Raw genomic sequence first — 21,684 nt, 5'->3', positions numbered from 1 at the left:
TTCAGCGACCCTCTTCCACCTCCTATCTTCAAGGAAATAAAAGCCTCCATCCTCCTCTTATGGTCCAAGATCGTCTATGCTTCACTAGTGCAAGGCACGATCCCTGATTGGTTAAAAGCAGCACAGGTATACCCCATTCTAAAAAAAACTGTATGCAGACAACTCCGATCTGAACAACTTCCATTCCATTTCCAATATCCCCACTCTAGTGAAACCTCTTGAAAAGTGTGGGCTAATTCAACTCTGCTCACACATCGAGAAATTCCAATTGTTGAATCATCACCAATCTAGAGAGGGCACAGCACTGAATCTGCATTTCATTACAAGACCGGAGGCTACATTATGCATACAACTTTTAATGCGTCTCCAAGCAGCCGCAAACATCATAATAGAAAGGTTCCATTGAGAACATTCAAAACAAATAAACTCCAAGAGCCATCAGAAGACTGCCTCTTTTAAATGCAGCTCTGAGCAGATAAGTAACCCTTATTTCTTACTCTTCTCATTGTTAGTTTATTATTATATTCTTATAGAAGGAGTTTTTAGGGTGATTATCATTCCCTCCCTCCTCCTTCCCTTTCCTTTCCATACTGATTTCCAATTTACGGAAATCCCCTACCCCCCTTTTTCCCTCCTTTCTCAGGCCGGATTGGCGCTGTTTTAGTAATTTCTTACTTCGAGTATTATTCAGTGCTGTTTAGGTATCTAATGACCTTTTCCCTTTCAGCCACGTAAGTATTTTCGCTCCTTATGTATCCTTCCATATACGATTTTTTAGAATTTACTTGGGGACTTACTTTTATTTATCTCTTCATGTCCCGTTATTTCGCCACCTTCATTTAAGGGTTTTTTAGCGTTTTCGCCTTTCCCATATGCTTTTTACCGCTGGTAAACCATGCCGCTCGAGCCCCGTCGCGTTGCATAGAGGAAAGACCCTTAGGAGCAGTAACGTCACGTACGCGCGTTGCTAAGGCTCTTTCTTTCCTACTTTACCTCACGTCACAGTCGTTAGGCATCAACTAATCGCGTGTTACACTACGAGTCCGTTGCTCTATAAGCTGCGCTTTCCCTCGTACGAGGATACTCTATTTTACCCGTCTTGGCATCGTCTGAAAACCTTTGCTTCTGGCATCATTTACAAAACGTTCATTTTCAAAAACGTTCGAAATCTTTTGCTTTGGACTGCCTTTTAGTTCTACAACACTATTAGTTCTACTTGTGATAACACATTACCCCCCCCCCCTATTTATTTAATTATATAATAATTAACAGAGGAAATGTCTGATTCAGACTCTGAGGGCGCCTCTGCCCCTACCCCTGGTGCTGTATATGAGAAAAGTGCTGCTATACATGACAAGACGCACTCACATCTGCGCAATCCTATGGAATCAGCTTTATCTTCTAAGAGGACTATCTCTCCCGATGAAGATGAATTTGTCAATGGTCATTTTCAAGATTCTTATGAATCAAAAGGGGGTAAAAAAGCCAAAAAGATTAAAAATTTACAAGACTTACCCCCTTCAAGCACTATGGGAGGTCCTCGCACCTCGCTGTATATGGGAGGTCCTCGCACCTCAAACCAGTTGGGTGTCCTCCGCGGCACAACATTTCATGGTGTCCACCGCGGCACAACATATCATGGTGTCCACCGCGGCACAACATATTTTTGGTGTCCAACGCGGCACAAGATATTCTGGTGTCCCTAGCGGCACACAAAAACAAAGTGCTAATGACCCTGAGATCCTCAATGATTTTGGAGACGATAACTTCGATAGCACCCCTGACGAATATGTACTAGATTTGAATGACGATTATGATGAAGATCTCTTTAATCCCCCAGAATCTTCTTCTTCTTCCATTCCCAAAGATATAATTCTTGACCCTCTCGGGGAAGAAATGTTTTCACCCCTTAATCTTACACACCCAAGGAGCTCTCAATGGTGGCCCCACGATCACGTGGCTAAATTCATTGACAAATGGTTGAGGTTTCCTCTCGAGCGCAATACTCGTAATATCCTAAGGGCCGAGTGCGCAAGACCCTCTATTGGCGATAAAGTGTGCCAGACTCCTAATTTGGACCCTGAATTAATTAAGTTTCTTTTTAAACTTGGACGAGACCCCCGAAAAGGGATGGAGAGGTCTCTTAAAGGTTGTCAAGACCGTGTCCTAGATATCCTTGGCCCCTTAGCAAGGATTATAGATGCCGCAGAGGAGAGCCATCTTAATGGAACTCCACTTGACACTGATTTGATAAGAGGTCTTAGTCAAAGAGCCCTAATTCTCCTCGGAAATGCCAATTCAGGCTTGAATGCTGAAAGACGGAGAGTTGTCCTAACTAGGATTAATCCAAAACTTTCGGATTTGGCCGACAAAGAAACATCTCTAAATCCAAAAGGTCTTCTATTTGGGGAAGAACTCATTAAAAATCTGGGAAAATATGTTTCCATGTTTACAGCCTTGGACAAGGCGCAACAGAATATGCGTAAGGTTTTTAACAACAACCTTTTTGGACGGGCCGGAACCAGGGGCCGCTCTTCCGGCCGATATAATCAAAGGTCCAATTCAAGATCAAGAGGTTTTGGAAGAGGCTCCCAACAATCCAACTACTCACAATTCTTTCCGCAAAGAGGACGTGGTTTTCGTTCAAGAGGTTACAGATCCCGCGGCCAATCTTCAAGTGACACCACACCAAGTGAGTACCTTTTCCCCTCCTATCCCTCTTTCTTTCCCCTCAGAGGTGGGAGGGAGACTCAGATTCTTTTCCCGGAACTGAGAAAAAATCACTCAAGATTCTTGGGTTTTGAGCACCGTCCGAGGTTTCAAGATAGATTTCACAGAAACCCCAAAACAGTCCTTTCTTCCAAAGAATTTTCAGATACCCTCAGATCAAGAAAGTATAATAGAGGAAGAGATCTCTTCCATGCTCAAAAAAGGGGCGATCATGCAAGTCCCAATGGAGGAACTCAAATTCGTAAGCACTCTCTTCCTTGTGGAGAAAAAAGAAAAAGGGTGGAGACCAGTTATAAACTTAAAACATCTCAACAAATTTTTGGTGTACCAACACTTCAAAATGGAAGGGATTCATCTCTTAAGGGATCTTCTTCTGGAAGGAGATTGGCTAGTAAAACTAGACCTGAAGGATGCCTATTTCACCATTCCCATGGCAGAAATTCACCAACCCTTCCTACAATTTATTTGGAAAGATCGTTTATTCCAGTTCAAAGCCCTTCCTTTCGGTCTTTCATCAGCCCCTTGGTGCTTTACCAAGGTGATGAGACCTATTGCCTCCTTTCTGAGAGAAAGAGGAATACGTTTAATCATTTATCTAGACGACATTCTAATTATGTCTCAAGAACTCTCTCAAATCTCCAAAGATCTGGAAACTGTTATGAACCTTTTAGAAAATTTAGGTTTCATAATCAACAAAGAAAAATCTGTCTTAACTCCTTCAAAGTCGATGGAGTTTTTGGGGTTCACTGTGGATACATCCAAGTGTCTCCTTCTTCTTCCCTCCAAAAAAATTACGAAAATCAAAAAAGAAATACGTCGTGTTCTGAAGCTCAAAGAATTTCCCCTCAGGGATCTTGCAAGACTCCTTGGTCTCCTTTCTTCCTCTATCCAAGCAATATTCCCGGGACCCTTGAATTATCGAGCTCTCCAGAGAGTGAAAGGGAGAGCTCTAAGATCCGGTCTTTGGTACGAGGACCTCATTTCATTAGACAAGGATGCCAACCTAGAACTGAACTGGTGGCTAGAAAATCTAGATGCCTGGAACGGAAAAGCGATTTTTGGCACGAAACCCGAATTCGTTTTGGAGTCAGATGCCAGCTTGCACGGCTGGGGTGCTTGCCTTCTAGACCAGAATACTGGTGGAACGTGGTCTCAGGAAGAATCTTTCCAACACATAAATTATTTGGAACTCACCGCTGGTCTTTACGCCTTAATGAGTTTCAGACACTCCTTACAAGGGAGATCAGTCGTTTTGAAGATGGACAATATCTCGGCGGTAGCCTATATAAACCGCCTGGGTGGCACAAGATCTGCAGACCTTTCGAATCTAGCCAAAAAACTTTGGATGTTCTGCTTGGAACACAAGATCGCCCTGAAAGCGGAATATCTTCCTGGGAAAACGAACATTTCTGCAGACTGGAACTCGAGATTCCTCAGAGATCACAGCGACTGGAAACTCGATATTTCGGTTTTCAATTCGCTCAATACAGTTTGGGGACCTTTAGAAATAGATCTTTTCGCAAGCAGATTAACATTCCAACTCGAAAAATACTTCAGTTGGATGCCCGATCCCGCAGCTCTAGCCGTGAATGCATTTCTTCAATCATGGAAGAATCTGAAGTGTTATGCCTTTCCCCCCTTCGCAATGATCCAGAGAGTTCTACAGAAAGTCAGAGTCGAACAATGTTGCCTTGTTCTAGTCACTCCCTTCTGGCCCTCCCAAGCATGGTTCCCAACTGCTCTGGAACTGAGTTACGACACCCCTTTCCTAATCCCGTGCCAGGATCATCTACTAATAGGCGTAGATGGCGAAATTCATCCTCTAATACAGACAGGGAATTTGAACCTTCTTGCTTGGAGAGTGTCAGGAGATCTAACGAAGTCTCAGGACTTTCGACAACGGCTTCAACTCTCCTCTCTGAATCATGGTCTCCAGGAACCCATTACAGATATAACAACATCTGGAGAACATGGGTTCGTTGGTGCTTGGAAAGAAACTTGGATCCCCTTGAGGCTCCTATTGTCCACATAGTTAATTTTCTTTGCGAACAATTTGATAGAGGTCTTAGCTACAGAACCATTAATTGCTATAGATCTGCAATCTCTTCTGGCCATATTCTGGTGAATGGTAAGACGGTAGGTAAGAATGTTATTATTTGTAGAGTCATGAAGAGCATCCGTCTGAGAAGACCACCAAAGCCGAAATATGATTCTCTATGGGATGTTAACTTAATTTTAGACCTCTTTATTTCTTGGCCTCACAACAATTTTCTCAGTAGAAAATTTCTCTCTTTCAAACTCGCTACCGTTCTCTGTCTCATTTCTTGTAGAAGGGTCTCTGATGTTAAAGCATTAGACATTTCTAATAGATCTTTCAACATGTTTGGTGTTAAGTTTGAAATTTATCGTAGAACTAAGACTATGTCTGATTCTATCTTCTATCCCCGCTTTGACTCCTGTCCTAAGCTTTGTGTTGTTGACTGTTTACGGGAGTATGAACACAGAATGTCCCTTCTCCGTTTTCCAAACTTAAATCAATTACTGGTTTCTTTTGTTAAACCTCATAAAGCCATTTCCTCTAGCTCTATTTCTAGATGGGTTAAATCTGTTATGGGTCTAGCTGGTATTAATTTACGTAAATTTCAAGCTCATTCTGTAAGAGGTGCTATGGCTAGCAAATCACTTTGGTCTGGAGGTAAATTGGATGATATTCTTAAGGCTGCTGATTGGTCAAACGCTAGCACCTTTGCTCGTCATTACTGCAAACCTATAGAACAAATGTCTGATGTAGTTTTACAAAGCTACCAACATGCATAATGTAGCCTCCGGTCTTGTAATGAAATTGCGATTCTCCTATTACCATGACCAGAGAATCTGGATTTCATTAAAGACACGGAGGCTCACATTATCCCACCCATCCCTCCCTGGGATGTGAAGTGTATTTGTTTGAACCGTACTTATTTACAATTGTCTCCTTTTCAATACAGTTTATATTATTGAATATACTTTGTTAAAATGTTTCATTATTAATTATTCCTTGATATTGTTTACTCTCAAACTTACACATTTTTTATTCTTTTCAGATAATCCTTCTTAAATCTTGGGATGCTTGGATCCTCGTTGAACTCCGTTTTCTTTGGATTGAATTTCCACCTGAAGTTATTGGATAATTTGGAACTTGTTACAGTTTTATGAACTTTATTTGGATCCTTTTGCTGTTTTATGACTTCTCTGTAATTTCCTCATTTAAAAGAGGCAGTCTTCTGATGGCTCTTGGAGTTTATTTGTTTTGAATGTTCTCAATGGAACCTTTCTATTATGATGTTTGCGGCTGCTTGGAGACGCATTAAAAGTTGTATGCATAATGTGAGCCTCCGTGTCTTTAATGAAATCCAGATTCTCTGGTCATGGTAATAGGAGAATCGCAATTCGCGCACATCATGAATGGCATTTTAAAAGTTCCTAGACCATAATGAATCTTGGTTATTGATCATCATTGACTGATCTTCTGCCTTCGACACTGTGTACCATATCAAACTACTATCTACCCTAGAACACAGGATGAGCTTATCAGGGTCAGTATTTAACTGGTTCACTTCCTTCCTTCAAAACAGATCCCAAAGAGTCAAGATGGATCAATCTCTTTCTCAGCCCCGTACAATAACTATGGGGGTTCCACAGGGGTCCGCCCTATCAACAATACTCTTGGAACAGTTAGCAAATGCCTTGAGCTCCACGAGCATTCTTTGTCATATGTGTGCGGATGAAACCCACATTTATCTGAAAATCACCTCCCCAGAAGACATTATCTCACTCAACTCAATCCTGATGAACACTCAAAATTGGCTCACTAACAACTACCTCATGCTCAACACATCCATAACTGGATTCCTTCTCAACGCTCCCCCTAATCACACTCCCAAAATTGACCTTTGGATGAAACACCTCACAGCCTTCAACTGCTCCCCCCACATTATTGAATCAGCTAAATCCCTTGGAATCATGCTAGACATGCACTTGAATATGAAGAACCATATCAGCAATGCAAACAAGGGAGCCAAACATCAGTTGAGTATACTAAGGAATCTCAAACCAGTCCTTCCATAGAAAGACTTAAAATTGGCGGTACAAGCTCTAGTTTTGCCAAGACTAGACTACAGTAGTTTCACGCTATGTGGTCTCCCCAAACAGAACCCGGCCCCTCTAAGGGCTTCCCTGGATTGATTACAGGTACAAAAAGAAAAGAGCACATATCCCCAGCCCTAAAATCCTTAAATTGGTTACCATACGAGTCAAGAATAGAGTTAAAAATTGCCTGCATGACGCACCCAGCCCTTCATTCCACTAACCTCATCTATCGGGTTCAAAAACTAGAACTATCAGGGGGCTGCAGAGCATCACGAACTGCAAGTACAATGCTCCTGAAACCACAGACATTTTCCACATGAATTGAGTAACTGAGCCTTCTCAGGCAATGCCCTGAAGATTTGGAACTCTCTTCCTCCGGAAATCTGGACCATCTCCTCCACCGCTTCCTTCAAAACGGAGGTGAAAAAAATCCTAATGCTCACATACCTGCCCTAATAGGCCTTGGCTCCCAGACTTCATTACTGCCCTCTATTTGGTCATCTAGATTGACTTTTGACATGGTTATATACTTGGAAATAACATCGTTAGCACGCATTGTACATTCATAAGTTCGAAGATTCCTCACCTTCGGCCTGCCCTTATTTGAAGGTGTCTTGCAGGTGTCTTGCAAGCTCCTTGCATATTTATGTAATAAAAGTTTTGCTTCTCAATACTGTATTCCTCATACTTAAAATTGTGAAGTGATCTGATTCCCGTAAAGGTCACGTTCACGCTATACAATACTTTATAAATAAAAAAACAAATAAATAAAAACAGCACCCCGACTGCCCAAACAATAATCACAGGCAGGACTTAAATTTGGCCTCAATAAAGAAGTGTTAGTAGGGCAAGGGTCTGTTTTGAAGATGTGCCATTGGATACAGACAGCAAAAGAAGAAACCTCTGACAGTATGATCTGGTTGGAAATTATTAACTCCAACGTGAAGACCCTTCTTCATTATTTGCTGGAGGAATACTTTAAAAAGGTACATGCAAGAGCGCTCTGAGATACACCGGTCATCCAGAGAAATAAAAAAAAGTCTTGAATAAGAACTTGCAAAAGTTGTCAGTGTTTCAGGATAAAAAGGAGTTGGCACAGCTGTGCTCACAATAAATAATTACAGGGAGCCTGAAATGCAATCCAATCTTGCAACATAAAAGAATATAAAGGGAGTATGAAGTATATTTATTTCAATTAATTAAAATCCTACACATTTTGCAAAACAACTCATTTAAAAAAGAAAAAGGACCAATAATGTTCAAGAAAAGATAATATTTAGGACAATAGTAAAAACGCTACTGGTGCTATTGGGTGTACACCGCCAATGCCTTGTGTTGGCGCTCCCATAGTTCTGGGTTGCGCTGGTGGGATACACTGCTGCCTTTTTTTATGCTTTTGGCACCCCCTTCCAGCCCACTGGGAAACCGCCCGGTACATGCTATGGCCAGTTCAGCCCTGAAGATGGAAGTGAAGAAGGGTAAAAGTGCAGACCTTGCAATAAAGTGCAAGTTTAGGACTCATAATGTGCTGATGGTGCTCTACTCCTCAGCCGACAGTAATCATTTTGTCTTTAGCATAAAGTTTATGAAGTATGCAATTGCTTGGGGGGGAGTCAGCTTTCATGCAAAAAAGAAGCACATGGTGGCACAATCTTATGCCATGTTGGTTAAAGATATACTGCAGCAAAACCTTGTGTTTGGTGAGTAAAATAGGGGATATCGTTAAGATATGATTCAGGTATTCGTCTTGTTGGCGGCAAAGTGTGCACTTAGTAATTGAAGGAAATCAGATGCCATTTTGGGAGGCAGTCAATCGCTGGGAACAGCCCAAATCGTAAATGGAGCAGCTTGATTTTATAGAAGCATTTAAGTAGTCCTGTTAAATAATTCTGCGGTACAGAGTGTTTATTGGTGTTCATGGAAATCCATGCATGGCTTCTCTTGCTAAAATGTTGTTTGTCTCTGCTCCATGAAATCCTCTTTATGTGTTTATTCAAAGCAGTTTTGAAGAAATTATGAGGTAGAGCCTGTTCCCACATCTGGGTTGCATTTAGGTCCTTCAATGCCGTCTCAAAAGACTGCATCCAGCTATTTGATTTTGTCTGAAGTCCTATTTGTATTTATTTCCATATCTGAGTTTTCAATGTTTCCTGGTCTGCCTTCCTAAGTAGTGACATGTACTTTAGTATTGATCAATTTTGTGCTAGCTCTTGATTGATTAGGCCGGAGTCCAGACGGATCTGTAACGGGAAAGCACTTTGAGGGCGATGGAATAAAAGACAGAAAGCCTTGCTTTGTGCAGAATTCAAGAAGGGACCACACTTCTCAGGAAAAGCTTCCATACTGAAAGCAATTGTTGGGATGCACTTAGGGGCATATTATCAAGGGCTATATCTCCGCTTTTTTGGTTTTAAAAGCCAAAGAAGAATATCGCCCTATCATCAACAGGGTGCTAACATGCAAAATCGCATGTTAGCACCCTTTTCCACTACGCTTCCCTTTGCATCTCTAATGAGATGCAAACTGGGTGTTCCAGAGCAAAATAATAGGAGAAATGTCACTAAGCGACATTTCTCCTATTATCAAGCTTCACGCTAACCCTGTTGAAGACAAAAAAAGCAGCGCTATCCACGGTTAACGCTGCTTTTTTACGTCTGCTAATTTTCAGACTTAGCCATGTAATCCAATGGGAGGTGGATTACATGGCTAAATCCACCATGGGCTATCAACAAGGATATCCCTATTCTTGCAGTTTTATCGCTGCATTACCAGCGATAACCTCCCAAAATCCTGCTATCGCTGGCTTTTTTATCGCCTAGGCGGTTAGCGTTGTTAATAACGCGTTAACCAGGCAATATTATCCAGCGATAGCGGGCATTAACAAAATTAATGCTAAATGCCCTTAGCGTTAATTTTCCCGGTTCCTTGCTAATATGCCCCTTAGCCTTTATATCTGTTTAACGTGGAGACAGGGTTGGGCTATGAAGTTTGCGCTGGAGAGAATGGAATGCTGTAATCAAAGAAGCGATCCTTGGCTTTATTGAGTTCAAATGCAGGGGATAAGATGAACAGTCTTGCAGTCAGATCTCACGGTATTTATAACATGTGCTTATGGAAGCGGGGTTTCTGCCCAAGGATCAGCTTTCTTTCGTGTTAACTTACTACCCGAAAACCACAACCTGAGATTTTGCAAGTTTGACTGTCATGTTGTTTGTAATGGAGTAGGTGTGTAGTCTGTTTAATTGCCTCTCTACCCTATTCCTGTCATATTCATAAGGAGTTCATTGTCTGCATATTGCAGAGAGGACACCTGCCATTGGCCCAGACTTGGTGGGTGAAATTTGGCTGTGTCCGGATGTGTATTTAGATCTGACACATCCTTGCTGCAAACCCCTTTCAGTTAATATTTTTGAAGATAGCCCTTGATTCCAACCTAGTTTAACTTTTGCCCATGTGTTGGAGTAAAGTAATTGAATGGCCTGTAGTAGTTTAGATGTACTATTCTAACTAACCACCTTTCTCCAAAGGTGATTTCTGTTTACGTGGTCGAATGCCTTTGTGAAGTCCACAAAGCAGGCATACAATAGTTGTTTTTTATAGCGCATTTCTCAATCATCGTGGAAAGGGCTAAAAAACGACCCATTGTACTTGACATTGATCTAAACCAGTTTGATTTAGTGGTGTTAGATTTTCTTTGGCAGCCCAATCTTATAAATTTGAGCTGCAAAGTATTTTGAATCTGTGTCTTAAAGGGCAGTCATAGGATAGGTGTCTGAGCTTGCTTAAGGGCCTTTCCTAAAGATCTCTTGAAGGATGGATCCACGTCATGATTCTGGTATAATCCTAGCAGATACACAATAAATGAACAATGGAAACGTGAGCTCCAAAAGATGGGATATTGCTTGTGGATGGTGCCTGGAAGCTGATTCAGGTCCAAAGCAGCATTTTCTCCACTTTTCTTGATCTTGTCTTTGATCTTAAAATGCAATCCTATCTTTAAACACGTTATTCGAAATTTTTTTCTAAATACATTTGTTACATCATTTTATTGGCCTCCCAGGATTAGATTTTCCTCCACAATGGTCAAAAACCTCTGACGGCATTCTTTGCAGATTATGGAAAGAAACGACAGAAACTATGGGGGCCCCTGGGGGAGCAGAGCGCGAGCGGTCTCCCCCTGGGGTCTTTCGCCCAGATGGACCGGCCCAGGACAGCGGCAGGTAGGAGATAGGAGCGCGCATTGTGAAAACGTAACAGTGCGCGCTGAGGGAGGTTGAGAGGCGGCAGCTGAGTGTCGGGGGGCCGGAATTTTTGTGAGTAATGCGAGCGTGTATATTATTGTACGACGTAGGTTTATGCCATTCGTTTACCACATAGCGAGCGTTTATATTGGTGTGCGAAGTTGTTTTAGACATCATTTACCACAATAGCGCCCATTTATATTGGAGTGTGCCGAGGTGCGACGTTGGTTTATGACATATTCCACCATATTAGCGACCGTTTACATTGTGTTTGTATTGTGGTGCACTGTTGGTTTTATGCCAATATTTGTTACATAGCGAGCGTTTGCATTGGTGTTCTTTGAAGGAGGCTGAGAGGCGGCAGCTGGGTGGAGGGAGGCCGGAGTTTTTGGTGAGTGCAACATTGGTTTTTGCCAGTACTTTTTTCAATAGTGAGTGATTTATTAGCGTCTTTTGACTGGTGACAGCATGTCCTTGAAAGCAGAGCTGCTAGAAGCGCTCCGTGTCATTCAGGAGGCGGGTTGGTCCGATTTATTATCGGCTGAGGCCCACAGAGTGTCACAACATTCTCCAGTCAGGCCGCGGAGGCAGGTGGCGACTGGTGTTCAGAGCGCAGTGGTGGCTTGTTTGCCACAGAGCTCAGCGAGGGGGCGAGGAACCGCGCGTTTAGCAAGAAAAAGGCCAGCCAGTTTTTGTGGTGCCAGGAGCACAGCGCGCCCAGTGCTGAAGTGGCAGACACACTCCTTGTCTCCAGTTGGAGCAGCTGGGGACCGTGCTGCGGTGAGGGAACAGCCTGTGGAATGGTTGGATCCTGTGGATGGTAGGGGCACTCAGGCTGGGGCTGATAGTGTATTTTGCTTGCGCAAGGTGCCTGTTAATCAATCAATCAATCAATCAGTGACACTTATAAAGCGCGCTACATACCCGTGGGGTCTCAAGGCGCTGGGGGGGGGGGAGCCGCTACTGCTCGAACAGCCAGGTCTTCAGCTTCTTCCTGAAGGAGAGGTGGTCTTGGGTCAGGCGCAGGTCGGTCGGGAGGGAGTTCCAGGTCTTGGCGGCCAGGTGGGAGAAGGACCTTCCTCCTGTAGTCGCTCTTCGGATGCGGGGGACGGCGGCGAGGGCGTGGTTGGCTGATCGGAGGTGGCGTTTGGGAGCGTAGAAGTTGACTCGGCTGTTGAGGTAGCTCGGGCCTTGGTCGTGTAGGGCTTTGTGTGCGTGGGTGAGGAGGCGGAAGGTGATTCTTTTGTTGACGGGGAGCCAGTGAAGGTCTCGCAGATGTCCGGAGATGTGGCTGGTTCGTGGGATGTCGAGGATGAGTCTGGCTGAGGCGTTCTGGATCCGCTGGAGTCTCTTCTGGAGCTTGGCGGTGGTCCCGGCGTAGAGGGCGTTGCCGTAGTCCAGTCGGCTGGTGACGAGGGCCTGGGTGACGGTCTTCCTGGTCTCGGTGGGGATCCACCAGAAGATCTTCCGTAGCATGCGTAGGATGTTGAAGCATGCCGAGGAGACGTTGTTGACTTGCCTGGTCATGGAGAGGGAGGAGTCCAGGATGAAGCCCAGGTTGCGTGCATGGTCTGTCGGTTTGGGTGCGGTGCCCAGGGCGGGAGGCCACCAGGAGTCGTCCCAGGCGGAGGGAGAGGAGCCCAGGATGAGGACCTCCGTCTTGTCTGAGTTCAGTTTCAGGCGGCTGGTCGTCATCCACTCGGCTACCTCTTTCATCCCTTCGTGCAGGTTGGCTCTGGCGGCGGCGGGGTCGTTGGTCAGGGAGAGGATCAGCTGGGTGTCGTTAAAGGATATACCAGACGAGGCGGGAAGCGTGGTGGGCAAGTTGGGTTGGATGCAGGTCACGTGGTAGAGCCACAGACCGTAGCAATACAGCAGGCATTTACAGAGAATGCAGGAATGCATGATAATGTTGCCATTGTACGTTCAAAGTCTGCCACCTCACAGCAGACCCCATCGCTGGTCCTCTATTCTAGCGATTCTGAGGATGACCAGGTGGTACAGGAGCATTTGGTACTCAATGAGAGTTTTTCAGTAGCTAAGGAGCCTAGTAGTGACATGACACAAGTCCATAGGGAGGTTGTTCATGAGAGCCCTTTGGTTGGTGGTGTTGACAATTTGGTCTCCAGAGTAGGGCATGAACTAGGGAATGTGATGGACGGCGACTACGCAGGTCAGGCTAATGATTGTGAATTTGATGTAGTGGAGGTGAGGGCCCAACAGCACCCATCTTCCCAGAGCTTAGGAAGACAGGTTTCCAACGTCAGGGAGCCATTGAACCGTTTTAACACTGAGTAAAATTTTCCCCGTGCCAGGTCCCCTCCGGGACAGAGGTCTCATCAGCTCGCCCAGGTTATGTGGGAGGATGAAGGCCAGTGGGTGTGGTTTTCACATGACAAGACACATGGTTGTGACGAAGAGAATTTGTTTTCAAGTTTTAGAGCCAGTGACAGGCGTGTCCCAATTCCCTCAATTTTCATCGGCTGAAAAGGCAAGGAAGAATATCTCTATTGCACCCACACATGAGGGTCAAAGAGTTGGGAAGCCTCGGCCAGCGGCGCAATTTGCGGTGGTCAGGAGTACTACAGGGGTCGGCGGGCCAAGCGCGGATTCCCTTCAAGCGGGCAGACCTACCGAGCGGAGGCCTGCCAGAGACTGGTCCCAATTTGATGGAGGCATAGGCGATGGCGAATGCCCTAGCACTAGTACCAAGCGGTCTGGTGGGAGGGTTTCAAATTTTACTTTTGATGAGGACAGGACTACCTTGGAGGAACGTGAATTATTTGATGTGCAAGATAATTATGAAGGGGTAGAAGAAAAGAGGGAGTCGTCTGGGTTTGGGAGGGGGCCAAATGTTTGTGCTCCCTCGTTGCAGAAGTCAAGAGCGGACCTGCCAACTACGGAGAAGCTACAGCATTGTAAGCAGCGGAACGTCATTCAAGAATTTCAGGACAGAGAGGACCAAATTCCTAGAGGTAAGCCGCAATGGTGGTCTGCCTGGGATTCCACTTGTCGGAATTTGAACAAGAGGGTGGGGGAAGGTTTGAAGGATCGGGACAAACAGGTAAGGTCAAAGGTTAGGACAGAAAGTGAGTTACCTGAAACCGTAGAAGAAGTCCTGTTCCTAAAGGGAGGGGGAGTGATGAGGCTGTTCAGCAGGTAAAGAAACATTCAGGTCATAAGACACTAACCAATGAGGTAAACATAAGGAAACGTCTTCCATACATGGGTTTGAGGATGCCTTTAGGCACGCATTTATCATTGAAAATTGAGAATTTGGGACCATGAATTTGTAGACGTTTTTAAGCTGCTCCATAGAGATGTACAGGCCAAAGAAGGGTCGAAGGAGGAGCAGTGGGAGTTAGCGAGACGCCCTAGGGTCCCCCGTAATATTGAGAATTGGACTTCGGCATTTCTCATCTGTGCCAGCATATACACTGAAAAATACCCTGAGAGGGCGGTTTCCCTTTTTAAATATATGGATGTAGTGCGCAAAGCGCAGATGCATTTCGGGGGCTATTCTTGGCTTAACTACGAAGTGGAATTCCGGGCTAGAATGAGTATATGTCCAGAGAAGCCTTGGGGGGATGTAGATACAGAATTATGGCTACAATGGATGTCATCGACAAATCCGCCAGCGACAACCCATACGGCTAGCGGCTTACCAGTGGTATATCGGCCCTTTCTGCCGCGTCCTGCTCAACCAGGGGCGGGTAATGCGGGGAGAGGTCAGATGGCAGGGTTTGGAACATGTTGGAATTTTAACAGAGGTTATTTAGTTTTAGACATGAATGTTCCCAATGCGGAGGCCGCCACCCTGTTACCCAGTGCATTGCAATGATACCAGGGGCGGGAAGACAAACGGTACCAAACTCAAACTTTGGAGCTAGAGGAATGGGGACCCCATTTCCAATTGTTCAGAAAGGCGGCTACGCCAATTAGGTTGGAAGCCATGATGACATGGTTGGAAATGTACCCAGATTGGCATGCAGCGAACAAATTATATTGGGGATTTCTTGAAGGTTTTCAGATCAGTTATCAGGGGCCTAGAGTACGTGGCTGGGCTGAAAACCTAAAGTCATCAAAAGAATTTCCTGAAATAGTGCTGAAGAAATTGGCTGAAGAAGTGTCATTAGGCAGAATAGCAGGACCCTTCGAGAGGTGTCCCTTGCCTAACCTGATTGTATCACTATTGGGAGTTATTCCTAAGAAGGCAGCTGGTGAGTTTAGAATGATACAGCATTTGTCATGGCCGGAGGGCCAATCAGTAAATGATTTTATTTCCCATGTGGATACAACAGTTTCATACACGTCAGTAGATGAGGCTTTGAAGATGGTCAATAACTTGGGAAAAGGCACGGAGTTGGCCAAATGCGATATTCAATCTGCATTTAGGTTGTTACTGATACACCCGTCTGACTTTGAGTTGTTGGGTATGTTTTTTGAAGGAGGTTTCTACGTAGACAGAATGCTTCCCATGGGCTGTGCGGCCTCATGTGCGCTTTTTGAGTTATTTAGCACCTTTTTAAATTGGGTGTTCACACAGAATTGTCAGCCAGGTGAAGCATGTCACTATTTGGACGATTTTCTTTTCATGGGCAAAGGGCGAACACAGGATTGTCAGGTTGCATTGGATAAATTTCAGGCATTGGCGGAACATTTGGGTGTGCCCTTAGCACCCGGAAAGACGGTCGGTCCTACTACGAGGCTAACTTTTCTGGGCATTGAGATAGACATAATCCAAATGATAGCAAAATTGGCACAAGACAAATTGAAGGAGATTAAGGCGTGTGTGTCAAGCGCTTTGAGTCAAACAAAGTTAGAGCTCAGACAGGTGCAATGTTTACTAGGTTATCTTAACTTTGCATGCAGAGTCATCAGAGCAGGCCGTACATTTTGTAGAACTCTGGGCATGGCCATTTCAGGTGCCCGGCTACCTCTTCACAGGGTAGGCATTTCTAGACAAGTGAAGGAGGATTGGAAGGTTTGGTTGACATTCTTGCAGGAATTTAATGGGGTCCCATTGCATTTTAAAGAAGAGCAATTAGTCTGGCAGGTACAATTGTATTCTGATGCAGCTGGATCCAAAGGTTTGGGCATTTTTTGGAACGGAAGATGGTGCGCCGAAGAGTGGCCGGAGAATTGGAAGACACAAGGGAGGAGTATAGCCTTTTTAGAACTATTTCCCCTTATTGCAGCTCTCATGGTATGGGGCAGGGAATTTCAGAACAGGTCAGTCCTTTTTCATGTAGATAACAGGTCAGCAGTGAATCTAATCAACCATCAAAGAGCTAAGGATTTGAGGGTTTTGCGGCCATCAAGGAATTTATGCTGATTAGCTTGAGATTGAATATTGTATTTAAAGCAAAACACATCCCTGGGGTTGATAACTGCGTTGCTGATGCCCTGTCTCATTTCAATTGGCAGCTGTTTCGTGCTTTGGCGCCAGGGGCAGAGGCAAGCAAAACCCCCATTCCAGACAAAATTTGGGCCCTAGGGAACTGAGAATTACTCAACTGATAGAGGACTCTTTGGCCGAGACTACTAAGAGGAATTACAGACAAGCATGGGCGGAGTTCATCAGTTATGTGCAGTATTTTCAGATTAGTAACAACACACAAATATTAGTTCCTATTATGCTAGACTATATTTTGTTTTTTTCTAGCAAGAGTTTATTGCCTAACACAATAAGAGGTAAATTAGCTGGGGTTTCGTTTTATAGCCGTTTACATTGGGGCATCGACCCAGTTGATAGCTTCCTGGTCACAAGGATGTTGAAGGGTTTAAAGAAGGAGACGAAAATAGTTCACAAGCCTCGGGCCCCCATTACTTTTCCTTTGTTGCAGAAGATTTTAGCTACTCTACCCGAATTTTGTTATAATGCCCAGGAGGTGGCTTCATTCAGACTCTGCATGATCTGGTTATTTTTTGGAGCTTTTCGAGTGTCAGAATTGTTGGGAGTGAGGGGTAAAGAGGGTCTCAATTCAGAGGACGTGGTATTAGAGGGCAACAGGATTCGTATATGGTTAAAACGCTCCAAGACAGACCAGTAAAAGTGGTTATATAAGTTGTTGCCCAGTTTTAGAGTGGGAAGAATTTCAGTTAGCCAGGGACTTTAAAGGTGGGAATGTTTTTGTACATAAGTCAGGTGCCCACATAGCAAGCTCCCATTTGTTGGCAGTTTTATGGAAGGCCTTGCACATCATTGGGGAGAACCCGGCAGCATACGGGACACACTCATTTAGAATAGGAGCAGCCACTGAGGCGGCAAGGTTGGGATTGGGATGGGAGGCCATAAAAAAAAATTGGGAGATGGAAATCAGGTTGCTGCGCTCGTTACGTGCACAAATGATGGCTGGATTACTGTTTGTGGCTTGTTTTGCTAATTGTTTTTTCTACATAGGTGATATCCGTGGTTTAAGTGGAAAAAAGCAGATCTGGATTGTCGGGCATTCCTTTGTAAAATGGGCAGCCATCTTTGCTGAGCGGCAAATTTATGGACGGAGCCTCGGCATTCCCAGCAGCGGACATGAAGTACAGTGGCGCGGTAAAGGTGATATGAGATGGGACGAGCTATTCCCTACTATCACAAAAATGAGGTACGACAGAGGTTTGCCATCAGTGTTAGCAATCCATCTTGGTGAAAATGACTTGGTGCCCCTGTATGGCTTGACATTGATAAAACGTATGCAATTAGATTTAGCGGTTTTAAAAGACAATTTGCTGGGCACCTGTATCGTGTGGACTGCGTTCATCTACAGACAAAATTGGAGGAATGCCAGGGACCATTCAGCAATGGACAGGGCTGGAAGGAAATTGAACACTGCTATGAGGAGTTTTTGTGTGGGAATGGATATAAATTACATTTGGCATGAGGACATTAATAGCAGAGAAGGCCACTTGTTTAGGGAGGATGGGGTGCACTTGACTGAGTTGGGTTTGGCATATTATTTGCTTGAGGTGCGAAATTTTTTAGCTAAAGAACTTCATGTTAATCTGTGGTGCACGGGAAGGGTTTGAAAGCTTGCCTTATATCATAGGTGGGGTCCAGGAAAACTCTTTGGTTTTCCTGGGTGGCCTTGTAGTGGGGTGGGTAAGCCTGGAGCGTGTTTGCCCCCATTGGAATTTTTGGGGAAAAGAAAGGTGAAAGGAGTAAAGGTAACAAATAAAGAGAAATGAAACACAAGGTTTGGAAGGTATATGATAACACAATATTTGAAGGTTTCGGTATAAAAATGCTAATATTTTATGCGCAGGTACATTTTAAAGGTTTTGGCACATTTTACTAAATTGTTGATTTTATAAACACAACTGCCTGAATTTGGAGTTACCTGATCTAAAATAAAGGTGGCCTTTTCTGCTATTTGATAAACATGTGTCCGGGTCTGGTTATTTTGGGCGATGGGGGCCCCAGGGGGAGCAGAGCACGAGCGGTCTCCCCCTGGGGTCTTTCGCCCAGATGGACCGGCCCAGGACAGCGGCAGGTAGGCAGATAGGAGCGCGCGCTGTGAAAACGTCACAGTGCGCGCTGAGGGAGGTTGAGAGGCGGCTGCTGGGTGGTGGGAGGCCGAAATTTTTGTGAGTCCAACCCTCCCATCCCCCCCTAAAAAAAAAAACAAGCAAACTTTTTGTTGCAGTCCGATTGCCACTTTTAGATAGGTAGCTCCCCGGCTCAAGATAAGTGCCGCGTTGTAGCGGGTGAGTAAGCCTGGAGCGGGTTTGCCCCCCTTGGAATTTTTTGGGAAAAGAAAGGTAAAAGGAGTAAAGGTAACAAATAAAAAGAAATGAAACATAAGGTTTGGAAGGAATATAACACAATATTTGAAGGTTTCGGTATGAAAATGCTAATATTTTATGCGCAGGTAAATTTTAAAGGTTTTGGCAGGTTTTACTAAATTGTTGACTTTATAAACACAACTGCCTGAATTTGGAGTTACCTGATCTAAAATAAAGGTGGCCTTTTCTGCTATTTGATAAACATGTGTCCGGGTCTGGTTATTTTGGGCGATTATCCACATTGTCTGCATATGCCCAACCCTTTTAAAAGAATGAAGGGACTTGCTGCATAATGCTGTGCAGACATGTAGGCACGCTGTTATTGAAGCTTTGATCCAGAAAACGTTTCCCTAAACCTTCGTTTGTTAAGTACATAAGTTTATTTGAAAAAAAGGTTGGGCTTCGAACTTGAAATAAGATTCCCTGACTATTCGATTTTAAAGTTAACGGGTTTAGTTAAAAAAAATGTGGGTGACATAATCGGGACATAACCTTGTTAATATAAAATAGCATATGATCCTTCAGTGCATTACTTAACCAGTCTGAAACTCATGGTTTTAAATTGTGTATTTTTATATATTTACAGTGGTTTTAAGTAACTATGGACGAGTTAAATACATTTGATTTGATTCACTTTGATATAAAAAAATCTGTTATAACAAATGTCAGACCCTATTATGAGTTCAAACTCCATGTAGTGTATTCTTATTAGGCGACATTGTCCAAATATTTAAAAATACAAATAGATAATTGTGGATCAACTCCACTTAAGCAAGCTACTACTGCTTTGCTAAATGTCCTTATATTTTGATGGAAAAACACTGATCTTAAAAGGTGTGTCCTTTAGGAAGTCAAGTTACTACAAATGCACAATATGTGCTAGACTTCTCACCAAATGGTCATTTAGTCTACGCTTTGCCATTAAACTGGCCGTAGGGAAAGCAAGCAAAATCTTATTTTAGTGTTCTCTTTTGCTCTGCACTGAGCAGTATACTCAAATAGGTTTGTCTTATGTTGTTCTGAAGTACTTAAGATCACCCAAATTTGTTTTCTCAATTCTAGGTCAGCTTGGCTTTCAAGGAATGAAAAAAGCTTTGCTTATTTTATCACTAGTTTTTTTTAGTTTGAGAAGGTGAGAATATTTTATTTAATATAAGGCATTAAATTGCAAATTCTCAAGGGTGTATTGGGAGACTACTAGTTATGTATCCAGGGTTTGTGTTCAGGGGATTGTTGATTGATTTCTTTTCATAGTAAATACTTCAGTGATCCATCTGGGGTCACCATGAGCTTAGTGAAATATGACACAAAGAGCTTTAAGAATAAGAGGCTGCTTGAACAAATTTATTTTCTAAAGAACTTGGGCTTGTGCTGTAAAGAGGAGTCATTATGTATGGCATTACACTCTGACTACTCATCTTGAAATCCTCCCATAAAAAGTAATCAGAGGATATGTTAGGGCAGGCATCAACATATTCATAATAATACGTAAGATGAGATTCAAGGATGGCCCTGATAACTCATTGCTTAGACGTAAGAAGGAAGTGTTGGCGGCTATGGAAGTTGATTGCATTGTCACCAGGTACAGTTTGAGAGTTTGATGCTTCCTCGTTCCTCCAGCATTATAGCCATAAGTGCATTTGATCTTAGTGCTGTCCAACTTACAATTGCCTCTTTTTATCTAACTTTCATCAAAAGACTACCACTTTTGTTTTTTCTTTATCGCACACAGAAGAGTGTGTTATCCAATGGAAATGTGTCCAATGAACATGAGAAACGAGATAATGATTAGGAACATGATGTCGATTTGAGCGGATGGCTTACTCTGTCACAATGTGACGAATATACCTTCAACCTTATCGCAAGTGCCACAGGCTATATTGAACTGGTAATAAGGAGGATGGAACTTACGCCACATTGCGGTGGAGCAACCTGTCCACCAAACCCTACATCAGGCACTAAGCTAATATTTTGTGCAATACCCATTTAGTACAGTCAGTGCTCTCTGGAGCCCTATATCGAGCTTCTCCAGAATCACAGTGTAAGCACATTGTAGGATTCTCAGTGTTTGACCAGCAAGTTTTACGGGGAAGGATTTGCCTTGAAGAGAGACACCCCTAAATCAACTAAATATGAGTTAAAAAGGAAGGAGATTTAAATACAGACTTTCTTAGGACTATGGGGTCGATTACAATGTTGGTCGGAAGGGCTCTGATCAGCATTCGGTTAGTCAGAATCCGATTCGGAAGCTTTGTTTCCGACCGTCTCGGAAACATTTTCGACCAACCAATTATGATAGTTGAAAACTGTTCAGACTGTCCGACTCAGTTCTGAGTCGCATCCGAATGGCATTCAGAGACACCAAGTCGGTCGGAGCCAACTCGTACATCTCTATGGGTCGAGTTTCCGACTGAGCGATTACGATGTCAGATTTGGACAGCCATTCTTTATTGGTCTTTCTGACACAGATTGGCTGTCTGAATTCGATTTTGGGGGCCCGTAGCAGGCCCCCCTTCACCCTCAGACCTCTGGTTGGGGCTGTAGGGGTATACCCATGGGTCCCCTCTTTCCAACTATGCACAGAGTGGCAGGCACTATGGGGTGCCCGCCACAAGGTGCAAGGTTCTTCATTACCACCCCTTTTTTCAATGGAAGGCTGTGTTGTCGGTCAGAACGCAGGCTACCTTTGAAGTCAATGGGAGTCCGACTGAACGGTGTTCGGAAGTGTTGTAATCGGTTGGTCGGAAACCATTTAGGAACCGATTTAGTCATAATATTTTCCGACCAACATAATAATCGGCCCCTATGT

This window comes from Lissotriton vulgaris, chromosome 9 (genome assembly GCF_964263255.1).
Source record: "Lissotriton vulgaris chromosome 9, aLisVul1.2, whole genome shotgun sequence".
Classification (NCBI taxonomy): Eukaryota; Metazoa; Chordata; class Amphibia; order Caudata; family Salamandridae; genus Lissotriton; species Lissotriton vulgaris.
This window is presented reverse-complemented; position numbering follows the sequence as displayed.